This window comes from Lissotriton helveticus, chromosome 8 (assembly GCF_964261635.1).
Source record: "Lissotriton helveticus chromosome 8, aLisHel1.1, whole genome shotgun sequence".
NCBI classification, from domain to species: domain Eukaryota; kingdom Metazoa; phylum Chordata; class Amphibia; order Caudata; family Salamandridae; genus Lissotriton; species Lissotriton helveticus.
The window spans coordinates 1,562,064,192-1,562,077,641 of NC_136069.1; the positions used below are offsets into that span (position 1 = coordinate 1,562,064,192).

Consider the following 13,450-nt stretch of genomic DNA (forward strand, 5'->3'; position numbering starts at 1 on the left):
CCGCTTTGCTTAGATTTAGGACTGAGGCCCATCATGGAGGAAACTGGCATAGGATGTCCCTCTTTTGGAGGAGACTCTGGGCCCCCATAGAACTAAAATCTTATAGACTTGCCTTGAAGGAATTATTGGTAACACCTAGGGCTTACCCTGGCTCTCCTATATAAGTTATACCCTGTTCAGCATTGGAGTAGTATTTTATGGTGTGATCCTGCAGCAGCAATACTGGTATCAAGGGGGAAACTTGTGGACTGTTTTAAGGGGCTCAAGCGTTCTTCTCTATTGGCGGGTGTAAGCACCAAGAGATTTTTTTAGATCAAAGATATTGATAGTGCAGAGACGTTCCTGGATAAGATACAGCAAGTTTTATTCAGGAAACTCTGCCTACAATTTAGTCATGGCACCCTCTCGTTGCGTGTCTTTACTAGTGCCTGGAGTCGGGAACAAGATCGGAAATGCCTCTCATGTGGAGTTTTAGAAGAAACTGAGGCTCTTGTTCTTTTCCTCTGCCCAGTCTTCAAAAAGCGAAGGCACAAGTGGATAGTGCAGATTTGTAGGAATTTAGGGATCTCTAGCTGCCAAATGGCCCTTAGATTACTAAAATATGAGAATTCTCAACCAATAGTCTTTACTATCTCAAAGTACCTGTTTTCTATATGATGAGTAAGAAAAAGGTTCATATGAATTTTTGCAGATGTTAGGGCCTTAAACTCTGTATTTTAAACTGGTCAAACTAAGGTAATTTTAGGCCAGCCAATATCAGAAGCAGTATTTGAGATTAATTATTTTTAACTGGAGAACGGGTTTTATGTAAGCATATAATGTACCATTCCCTGTAGAGCTGATTTATAGGTCAATTATTATATAGTGTGTTTTAAGGGTTTTTTAATTGGACATAATTAATTGGTACATAATCAACAGTATGATATCAACATTTCAGTACTGATATTGTTTTATAAAGCTGAAATATAGAATGATGATAATGATTAAGAGCTGGGTAGGCAACCCCATCTACAATCAAATTAACAATTATAATTTCTTGCACTTGACCTGGGCAAGCATATACTGAACATCGGACAGCATGATTTATCCTCTTATGATTATATCAGGGCAAGAACAGTTGGGAGAAATGCATTTTTCTGAAGACACTATTTAGATCTATCTTCTTAAACATTGTAGTTCTAATTTTTAACCTACCTATCTATCTCAGTGAGTATCCTTGAGCTGCCCATAATAGAACATGGCAGAGACAATTCGGGTTACATAGCAGACCCTTAATGAGTCCACTTCTAAGGACTATTCTGAGTTTTTTTTTATTTGTTTTTTTTCTTAGTATTGTTGCAGCACTTTGGCAATGGATGTTCCATGGATGTAATTGTTTTGTATTCTTATACTATTATGAGCTGTGATGTGTATCTATTATGTTTTTAGCATTAATAATGCTTTTGCACCTTGCACTTTCATTGATCATCAAAAAGAAATAAAGTTGGAATAAAAAGATATGGTTTATGTTGTCCTGAAATGGTCCTCTCTGTAATTCTTTGCTTCACAGACATCCTTGAGGGGGGAACAGGACATCCTGCTAATCAATTTTTATAATGTCAGGTGTGTAATGTAATCAATGACCTAGAAGATGTTTTAGATAATAATTGTTTTCCTGCACCTAAAAAAGAAAGTAATCCTTGTATGGGTTGGGGATTTCAAAATCATTCTTTGTTTGATAGTAAATAGTCACATGTGTGGCTTTCCGAAGGAAAATGATTTGGATAGGGCACATTTTAAAAATAACTACTTGGGGGATCCGTTGAACACTATTATATTAAAATATGACTTCGTCATTTTGTGTGAGTCAGGGTCAGGCTCCGGTGAAACCATTTATACATGTATGGAAGGTCCAACAGGGAACACCTTAGATTTCAGCAGAAGCAGTCCCCTTTGTTTTGGAACATAAAACTATTTCTAAGTGCCTTAGTGATCACAAACAAGTATGTTTCTCCCTAGAACTATTTGGCAGTAAATCCTCTGGAGACAAAGGGTGTAAACAGGTTTTTATTATAAATAAAGAAATGATGGGAAGGTGGGAAAAAACTGATCTGTGTGCAAAAATTGTTCAGGAGAATTTGGAATGAATAATGGTTTGTTTAGGCAGAAAACCATTCTACTCCCACCGCATTGAGGGAATACAATTTTTTATGTGGGCTAATGTCTCAGTGCTTGATGGGCAATAGACCAACAAAAGAGGTCCCTTCACATCGTTGGTGTAACGCCATATGACTATCTCCTATAAGCGTTTAAAGCTTGAATTAAAATCGACCCCATGATGCACTCTGGCTATTTGAATTTGAATTTAAAAGATTTATAGAGCGCAGCGTACACCGAGCGGTTTCTTGGCGCTATGGAGACAAAGTTAGCAGAGGAGAGGCAATGGATACTGGTGCAATGAAAAAAATAAATAAAGACAGTTTACAGAGGGAAAGCCTGATTGAATAAGAAGGTTTTGAGATCTTTGCGGAAAAGAGAGTAATGCTTGGCTAACCGTAAGTGGTCGGGGAGGGAGTTCCAGAAAGTGGGTGCCAGAGTTGAAAAATTGGCCCCTCCCCACTTTTTGCGCTTATAGCGGGGTACCTGCAAAAGAGATTGTGATGATGAGCGAAGCTCTCTGGCAGGGACATACTCCCTTATCAGAGAGGTAATGAAAGTGGGAGCTGAGCCCTGGCGCGCCTGGAAGACCATGCAGCCAGTTTTGAAGAGGGATCGCTCCCTGACAGGTAGCCAGTGGAGCGCCTTCAATAAAGGAGTTGAGTGATGGGAACGGGAGATATTAAGGGACCAAATCTGGTCTAACACATGACCGTGTATGTGTGTCGGGACATGTATATGAGGGACAAAATTTAAGGATTGAAGCGATTCAGTAAACTGTTTAGAGGAAGTACACTCAAGGGGGTCCGAGGGCCAGTAGTTAAAATCGCCCAACACTAGGACTGAGGCGTAATTGACCGCCAAAGTGGCCAGTAAGTCCTGAAGGGCTGGCAAGAACGAGGGTGAAGACTGGGGCGGACGATACATAAGAAGACAAGTAAGCGGGGGGGAGAAGGCAAGAGAGCGAACCACAAGATGCTCAGTGGGGATAATAAGAGGGGAAGGAAGAAGTCGGAAATTGTACTCAGACCGGACAATGAGAGCCACGCCGCCCCCTGTCTTGCCCGCAGGGCAGTCTGCACGGATGGCCACATAGGAAGGAGGGAGAGCAGCCAGAAGAGAGGGCAGAGAGGATTCACAGAACCAGGTTTCGGTCAAGAATAGTATGTCAGGCATGTAAGTATCAAGCAGAACAAACAGCTCCTGGTAATGTCTGACCGCTGACCTGGTGTTGAGCAAGATGATAGATAGAGGAGGGGGGGAAGGAGAGGAACCAGAGTGAGAAGGAAACGGCGTCGAGAGTGCCAACAGTGGGGAAGGAAACTGGGGAGATAAAGGGGTAAGACCAAGAAAGGAGATATGGCTAATGATGGAGTCAGGTAGAGACCAAGGGCCCTGTATAGCTTTTAGATCAGCAGACGAGTATGTAATAAGAAGGGCATGAGGACGCGCCCCTAGCCCCAATCGGCCGCGGACGGGCGCAGATGGGCTTGACTTAGGCTCGACTTCGGCGCGCCTTCGTCGTTGGGAATATAGATAGGAATATAAGCACGTTGTGGAGGCTAGGAAAATGGAAATAAGAACAAAAGTCTGGGAAGACTTGCCAGTCCCTGTATCCTTAAGGAACATCGCGAAATTCTGTGAGGTAGTAAATCACCCTTTTTTCTTAGATTCCGACACCCGCTAGGTTGAAGCTCTTATCCCTGAAGTTGAGGGGGTATCCCATTTTATGGGAGTTTTCCAACCTAACCAGAAAGGTTGGCTTCACATTGCTGACCTACCTGGCTCTGTTGAGTTAGATTTAGCTCAAGCCCCTTTGCTCAGGCCTATTGAATCGGGCAAGGTAGTTTTGGCAACAAATTCCTCAGCCCCTGGGTAAGCCCCTTTCTCGAATGGAGTGTTGGTTGATGTGTTTAAATCAAACATATACCTTTGTGGTCTGGTCTTAACAAATGTTTTAAGGGGCATAGTGGAAAGCCATATACCCAAGTAGTGGTGGTCTGCCAACTTAATCCCTATTTTCAACAAAGGAGCTAAATCAGATCTGGCCTGTTACAGACCATTCTCTTTTATTGACGCTTCTGTAAAAATCTTGGAGAGGGTAATACTGGCCTGCATAGAAACTTTGGCTAGTGAGAATAAGATCTTAACCCTTGTTCAGTTTGGGTTCATACTGGGCATAGGCACTAAAGAGCAGTCATTGAACCTGGACCTTATTATTAGCAGATATGTAAAGACAAAAAGGGGAACCATACATATGGCTTTTATAGATCTCTCAAGAGCATCTGATTTGATCATTGAGGACAAACTTTGGGAGTTAATGCAGAATATAGGAGTCAAACCTGATCTCCTTACCTTAGTAAAACTTCTGTGTTATGATCTGAAAGTAGACGTACACTATGGACCGCAGGGGGAATTAACCTCTCAAATATAATTCCTAAGATTTGTAAGACAGGGCCGCATCCTAGCTCCATTCCTACTCTTATATACATATGGCATAATTGTGCTGGCTGGTGCGGATGTGCCCAAGATAGGTAGCTGCTCTGTCTCCATGCTTCTTTACTCAGATGATGCAGTTCTGATCATGTGTATGACAAATGGTCTCCAGAAGCTGCTTCTTTACTTAATGGACTACATGGAAGGCCTCGATTTAAAAGTTAATCAGACAAAATCTTATCCCATGACATGCGGGCCTTTGCTGACACAAAATAAAGAGCCTGAGAATGGGGGGGGGGGGGCTTCACTTAAAAAGACAAATCCTTTTGTTCCTTGGGAATAGCTTCCAGCAAAGAGTTTGGCACCTCATTAGGCAGAGTGACGGTGCCAGTACTTGGCATTCAAGGTACCAGAACTGTGATTTTGCCACAGCTTGATGGGTGTAGATACAAACGGATTGTCTCAATCGACCTAATCAAACTGCACCATGTTACCTGTCCTCCTTGGTGGCTACCTGTCTCCTCTCGCTACCATATAGGTAATCCCTCTGCAATTGTTAAATAATACAAATATTGTTTCTCACTATTTGGGGTCTTCAGATACTGAAGTTTTACTTGTACCTGTTACATCTACTGATACAGCATGCACATCAACTGTGAGTTTACAGTTTTCTACTGCTACTCCTAACAACAAAGTTTTTTTTTATCAATCATCTTTAGAGGTGGCTACCAGTTCTCCATTACCACACGAGGTCCCTGATTTTGCACAGACTGCTTCTGGCTACTTTGCCGACACGAATGATTTTTCTTCACTACATGGTGTATGTGCTTTTCTTCTTTGGCTGAAATAGACTTATCTGATTCCCTATACCCTACATGTGGAATTAAATTTAGGTGCGGCCCTTAATAAAAAAAAGAAAACTCAGGCTTACTTTTTTTTAATTTAGGTTTCCCCCATTGCCGTATGTTGAATCCCCACACCGCCCACCCGACTAACCACTCTTACCAGCACCGGCCACACCCATTTAATTTTCACTGCTTTTCCTCTTCATTTGGACTGAATTTGTTGCAGTATTTTCTTGCTTTTTAATGGACATTACCTTCCAGGACTCTCTGCTGTAGAAGTGGTAGCTGAGGTTGGAGCCTCATTCTTTTTCACATAAAGTGCAAAGAGACTTGTCTCTTGTGAACATTTCTGCTTTCGTGTTTCTGAAGAAACTATGTGGGATAAGGTCCCATTTTATATTTTTGGTCCTACAGAAACACTACAGATTCCTTATGAATTCAGCGTGGTATTGGTGACGCTATTATTCCTGGCTCCATCTCCTATGATATGGACTTGCAAACTGTAAAAAGTATGCTTTCTGAACCAGAATCTTTTACAGTATTTGAATCAGAAGATTTATACTGAAATGTTTTGTTCTCATCACTATGCCCATCACTATTCACATAGAGTAGGTACTCCACATACAGTTTATAATTATACACAATAAAAACATTGCCCGACACCACTAGTGGTTAGTTCAAACACATATTTGAAAAAGTTTGCATATTTTTATGGGTACAACTCTTTAGACCTAGGTTCGTTTTATTATAAGCTTACCCCTTCCCCCGCAAAGAAAGATATGCTGACCAACAATAAACTGATCTTTTCAGACTCATTCATGTACCAGTTTGCACAAATAAGGATATGTCTTTTGGAGTGCAAACGTTGATGGGGTACAAAACACTAGCAAGTGTAGGGGCTTGATATCCTATTTAGAGCTTGTCTGAGCCTTATACAAATATTTTTTCTGAACAAAATGGGGCAGCAAACTTCTTGCCTAGGATTGGCTGAAAGTAAAGAGCTCAAAACACTTAGCTTTCTTCCATTTGCACGTTTTGACAATTGGCAAACATTTTCAAATTTGGCAGATGAACAATGAAATAGTATGGGCAGAATGGTGCATATCATTTTTTAATTTCAGGTTCAAGTGGGTGGTTAGTGTGGCCAATGGACAGTAATGGTTGTAATTCTCATTTTTTTTGGAGTCCTCCAAGGGTTTTAAATATAGCTGACCAGACCCCTGTGCACAACACTCAGGAGTAGGAACCACCTATAATGTAGTAAAGCTATGTCAGCAATGGTTACAACATTCCACTCTTCTTGAAATAAATGAACATATTTTTCTCCTTTCTCAAGACATGGATTTACAAGACCGCTTGTTATGTACTAGGCCACCTCGTTCTAGCCATTTCATTTATGCCACTTATAATCAGCTGTGGAAAAGTTCTCAGCAGTAAGCTGCAGAATGTTTACGACAAATTGAGAGGATTTATTTGGAAAAGGCATTGGCTGTTGTGGACAATGGCTTGGCTACATTGTTGACTCACATTTATTCTTTTAATATTGTTTTTTCATCTGCATTTAATGTTATATAGAATGACATGCCTCTCTTACAGCATGGACAAAGTCAGTTAACATCGATTATGTAATTGAGTTTGACATTGCGGGTTTTAAAATCAAACAATGTGCCATGGTGATACTTGAACGCAAAGAATTGTTCCTGACATTCAGAAATGGATGTATTTGATAGCGGAAATGAATGTGAAACTTCTTTTGGCCATTCATTCTTTCATTTGTTAAATTGTGACACTTCAGGGGCGTGCAATGCTTCCATAGCCAACCTGGTGTGTTATCTGGAGGGCATCCCCGTTTCTTTAATTCGGCCAGTTTTGAGGTTACTCTCCAATGGAAGTTATTTGATCCTCAACGACTGAGGTTGTTGTGGGATTTCACTGGGAGTATAACTGGTAGAAAGTTTATAACCTGCATACCTAAAATGTAAGCTTCTATTTTATGTAATCCCTTTCTTAAGTTTTTCCTAATGGTGCAAACCCTGTTGCCCTGACCAGCTCCTGTCAGGTGAATTCATCAAATATACATCATTCTTTCATTTGTTAAATTGTGACACTTCAGGGGCGTGCAAGGCTTCCATAGCCAACCTGGGGCCCGATGTAGGTAGGCATTTACTGGTCGGTAACGGCCGAATTCGGCCGTTACTGACCGGTAAATGCCTTTTCCAATGTAGGGGGCATGTATGATTCGGTATTTTTACCGAATCTGTATTTACCGAATCGGTAAAATTACCGACTTGGTAAATACAGACTCTGTAAAAATACCGAATCTGTAAATGCAGACATAGGTGGTGCTTTCAACAGTGCCACAGGCCTCTAAGAATTTGTTATTTACCATGTAATACTATTGCATGGTAAATAGCGAAATCAAGTGTACATGCACATCTGTGCATGTACACCTATGCCATGTGACACACAGACATGCCCTTTGGGCATGTATGTGTGCCACATGGCACACAAGCCTGACATTGGGGTGCTACAGGGTGTCAAAGTGACACCCCATTCCCCCTGCCAGGATTCGGTAAATACCGAATCGGTATTTCCCACTGATTCCTATGGGCTTCAAGGCCCATAGGAATCAATGGGAAATACCGATTCGTAAATACCGAATCATACAGAATCGGTAATTTTAAAAGAAAAATTACCTACATCTGCCTACTTCCAATTTACCGACTCTTAAATACCGAATCGGTATGATTCGGTTTTTAAGAGTCGGTAAATCGGAATTACCTACATCGGGCCCCTGGTGTGTTATCTGGAGGGCATCCCCGTTTCTTTAATTCCGCCAGTTTTGAGGTTACTCTCCAATGGAAGTTATTTGATCCTCAACGACTGAGGTTGTTGTGGGATTTCACTGGGAGTATAACTGGTAGAAAGGTTATAACCTGCATACCTAAAATGTAAGCTTCTATCTTATGTAATCCCTTTCTTAAGTTTTTCCTAATGGTGCAAACCCTGTTGCCCTGACCAGCTCCTGTCAGGTGAATACATCAAAGAGACATGAGAACAAAGGATTATCACATGAGTACAAGGTGCGCTTTCACCAGCCCTAAACTCGGTGATGTGTAATTTCAACAACTTATAAGAAATTTGTATGACGTGACGTATAAAATTACCAAATGATACAATATTCACATCAAAGTTCAGATTATCAATCGATAGTCTCAAAATTGCTTCTATAAACAGTAATTACACAATAGAAAAGTAACAATAATCGATGACATCATATTTCTTAAATAATAGATCAAAAATGTAGATTCATCCTTCGAGTTTCAAACTCCAATCAGTGTTTACATATCCCAATGCATTTTGGGAATACCCTTCATCAGGGGCACTTAAAAGTAAAAATAATTTCCTTAATCAAACAGATAATATATGACATTTCACATTATTCCACTCTACAGGCTTGACAGAGATAGACCCATGTCCCACAGGTAATTAAAGTATTTACATTTTTAATGAGTATATTTGGATATATTCATGCTTAACACAAGTGAAATTCAATAAAGAATTGTGAGTGATGTGTGACACACAATGTAGGACTGTGCAGTGCACCGAAGACCATGGATCAACCTGACATATAGTGTGTAGAAATAAAATACGACTACACCTTATAACCCAAAGTCTTCTACAAATGCCAAAAGTTACTTAATTCCTCACCTATCCAGATATGAGAAACAACTAATGTTAAAAAAGGCTGAAAATGAGATCAAAAACACATGAAAATCTGCCACTGCCATAGATTTAATGGCAACCCACATGCCCCACAATCAAATACTACTCAGTACTCTAAAAGAGTCCTACTCTCATTAAAGAATGTCTGCAATTTGCCAATTTTCCTAATTGTATTCCCGCTCATGAAAAACATAAGGTAGGTAATGCCAGTCCAGTTCCTTCATCTGATGCACCAGCACTTTGAAAAAAAAACAGTTGGAATGGCTTTTTACTGCCCAAATTATGTGTTTTAATCCCCGTATGTCTAATAGCAAAAACAGACATGTACCTTTTCAGTTACTTCCTTATCTGTCAGTCTCAGCAGGAGTACCTTCTCAATGATCAAGCCTCACTGTGAAAACCAGAAAAACAAACCAGTTAAAATCAAAACCGTTCCTGAGCCCCAATGCACCCGCTCCCGAAACCTTCTACTTTAGTGTGGTTCCTGTATGTGTGCTCCTCTTGCATCCTTCCTCTTTACTGGCTGCATTCTGTTTGTTTCTAACGCAGTGTTTTTAAACCCAAAAATGGCGCGTCAACTGAATTTTACTGCTCCGCAATGGATGTTCCACCTCGAGGCCAAATGGGAATGGACTTACTACATGTCCTGCTATGTTGTGAATACATGGTGCAGTACTTTGAGGTGTACTTGCTCCGGGAACTAAACAACAACTGGTCTTTGTCGTTTTGATCTGTGTGGTTACACTGCATGCAGCCTAAATTCTGCTGTCTGTTGTGCTCTTTCGAGTGTGCACTGGATCTCCGTCTTGCTTTGCAACTATTTCAAATCTATGGACATGGAACTGCAAATGTGTCCATTGAGGGATCATCTTCAGTGCTGTCCTATCAGATGCAATCATGCAAATATGTTTGTATGTGTTCATGCATGCATATAGGATTGCATGAATGTATTTACATGTGTAAGTATATGTATATTCAGATATGAATGTATATGTTTGTATGCACTGATGTCTCGTGCATGTATAAATGTATGTTTTCGTGTATGTACGCATGCTTGTATATTAGTATATGCCCATATATGTATGCATATCTGTCAATATTTGAGTAGACATGTATGTACTTATGCATGCAACTATATCTACAAATGTGGCTATGTGCATGTATATGTTTACATGGATGCATTTACAATCATATTTTATATAGCACAAACTTGTGGTTAGTACAAGTATACTGCACACGTGAATATTGCCTATTTTACTGAGCTGGTGTGGAGTCCTTTTGTGGTGTTTTCACTATGTTACTGTATGTTTGCACCTATGCTTAATGCATTGTCTCTGTAGTTTTAGCCTGACTGTTCTCTGCCTAGCTACCAGAGAGTGAGTACAGGTAAACTTAGGTGTGTACTTTACTAATCCTTACTCGAGTGAGGATTCCTACTTGTACAGAATGCGTACTGACTGACAACCAGACTCCCTATTTCTATCAATGCCCAAAAAACACATGGGCAACAGACATTGTCATTTACAACTCCAAAAGCTTAAAATGTCATGAATGCAAGACCTATTGCATTGCAAATGCTTGTTCTACTTGTGACTTTCAACATGCTTTTGCGCTTACACAATAATGTGTTGAGCAAATATTATACACATTGTACAGAATGTAATTGTTTTAATAAATGTTTTAAAGCTTAATTTGTATCTTTCTTGTCTTACTTTGGGCATGCAAAAGTAAAACCAGCAGAAGGATTGATCTGTCCCCGTGATTCCTTGGGAAATATTAGAGTGGTCATGTTCGACTTTGCTGATACCATCTGTCACCCTGGTAAGTCTAGGGGTCCAGATGGGGCATTGTGAGCAATCTAGGAACCAGACCAACATTCTCTGATAAATACGTGTGAACCATATAACATTATGATAAGAGTAAGTTAAAATAATTTAAATTAATATTTATAAATTAATTGCATAGGTAAAGGAACAATATCACTTACATATGGAAGGCATGTTGAGAGGACAAGAGAAGAAATTATTGTGATCACATTTCAGAAGGGCAAAGGCATCTATGATATGTACATCAATTCTTATCTTAGAATAAGCTACACCTTCGATATGTATGTATAGTTGCATTATCTAGTTTTATATGGGATAGTCGTTTGAGAAAATGCAGCATCATGTGTATGTGACATACACTTACAGTTGCGGAGTCTCACAGATTTTGGAGATTCTTTGAGTATTTATTGTTATAGTGGTACGGTAATGTTGCCACCTACTGTTGATTTTTATCTTGTGCTCCCTTCATGATGACAGACACTGACAGCACACACATGATTAGAGTTCTGTTAATATGTCCTGAGTGTCTCTGCACATATGCCCACTGCATTTAATGTATGGTACATTTGTGCATATAAGAGTTTATAGTTAGATAGACATCACAATGGTGACCTAATTGTTTCATGTTCTGGTGGAGAGTCGGTGAAAAATCAACAGAGTATATTTTTTATATTTGCGATCATGATATTGACGTGTTCTAACATTACATGCATTTATCTACACATACCTCCTTTGACAGAGCCAATGTGGTAAGCCACTATCCTCACTGAAAAGCAGATATACAGCATCTCCCAAAAGCAGGTTTATTGTGATTAGAACAGTACAAGTGGTTTTAGTGATAGCGTACCCCTTTTATCTGCTGAAAACCACCAGTTCAGGTGCTGATTTTTAGCTGCCAATGATACTGTAAGCAACATCCTGATTGCAAGAGGAGAGTTGTGACAGTTATCCTGTGGTTAGCTGCTTTTTGGCTTTTCGCTGTGATGACTGAGGAGTCTGCATGTAACGGTGATGGCGGGCCCTGATGGGCTTTAATGTGCCTTAATATATTAATCAAATGGGAGTACGGTAGGGGATTGAAGAACTCACAAAGTTCCACAAGCCCAGCATCACCGCTCCTGTTCGCCCTGTACTTGGGGCCCGATTCACAGAACTAACTTAAGACAAAATCCTAAACTTACTACCATTTTGGTATTCGCAGAAGGCACTTACTCATTTTGGTATTCACAGAATGCACTTACTCATTTCGGTATTCACAGAAGTTAGGAGTCCTAACTTTAGGACTCTTAAATGCCTTCTGTGAATACCGAAAGTCTTAAAGTTAGGATTTTTCTCAATTTAGTAGTAGTAAAGTTAGGACTCCTAACTTTAGGACTCCTAAATGCCTTCTGTGAATACCGAAAGTCTTAAAATTAGGATTTTTCTCAATTTAGTAGTAGTAAAGTTAGGACTCCTAACTTTTGGACTCCTAACTGCCTTCTGTGAATACCGAAAGTCTTAAAATGGGGTTTTTCTCAATTTAGTAGTAGTAAAGTTAGGACTCCTAACTTTTGGACTCCTAACTGCCTTCTGTGAATACCGAAAGTCTTAAAATGGGGTTTTTTCTCAGTTTAGTAGTAGTAAAGTTAGGACTCCTTACTTTAGAACTCCTAAATGCCTGCTGTGAATACTGAAAGTCTTAACATTAGGATTTTTTTCAATTTAGTAGTAGTAAAGTTAGGACTCCTAACTTTTGGACTCCTAAATGCCTTCTGTGAATACCGAAAGTCTTAAAATTGGGTTTTTTCTCAGTTTAGTAGTAGTAAAGTTAGGACTCCTTACTTTAGAACTCCTAAATGCCTACTGTGAATACCGAAAGTCTTAAAATTAGGATTTCTCTCAATTTAGTAGTAGTAAAGTTAGGACTCCTAACTTTCGGACTCCTAAATGCCTTCTGTGAATACCAAAAGTCTTAAAATTTGGATTTTTCTCAACTTTACTACTACTAAACTGATAAAAATCCTAATTTAAATACAGTAGTAAAGTTAGGAGTCCTAACTTTACTACTACTAAATTGAGAAAAATCCTAACTTTAAGACTTTCGGTATTCACAGAAGGCATTTAAGAGTCCTAAAGTTAGGACTCCTAACTTCTGTGAATACTGAAATGAGTAAGTGCATTCTGTGAATACCAAAATGAGTAAGTGCCTTCTGTGAATACCAAAATGGTAGTAAGTTTAGGATTTTGTCTTAAGTTAGTTCTGTGAATCGGGCCCATTGACCCTATCTTGCGTAAACTCGAAATGAATTATAGGATTCCCCCAGTTATATTACATGCTAAAAGCTACAAAGTATTCGCATATGCGGACGACGTGGCCATGGTTCCAAATAATCCAGAAAGGGCTCTCCAGGAGATAGAGAAGGAAGCATCATGTTTTGGAGCAATCTCAGGATACCGGATTAATAGGGAAAAAACACAAATAGTACAGAATAGTGTCATGAT

At 39.7% G+C, this 13,450-nt stretch overlaps 1 long non-coding RNA gene across 1 annotated transcript in view; it reads left to right on the plus strand.

The window, feature by feature from the left end:
• The window catches only part of LOC144772055 (uncharacterized), a 249,186-nt gene that overhangs the window by 211,580 nt on the left and 24,156 nt on the right, over positions 1-13,450 (plus strand). Inside the window, exon 2 of the long non-coding RNA XR_013599622.1 lies at positions 10,872-10,964. This is a non-coding gene — a long non-coding RNA (uncharacterized LOC144772055). The remainder of the gene's footprint in view (positions 1-10,871; positions 10,965-13,450) is intronic.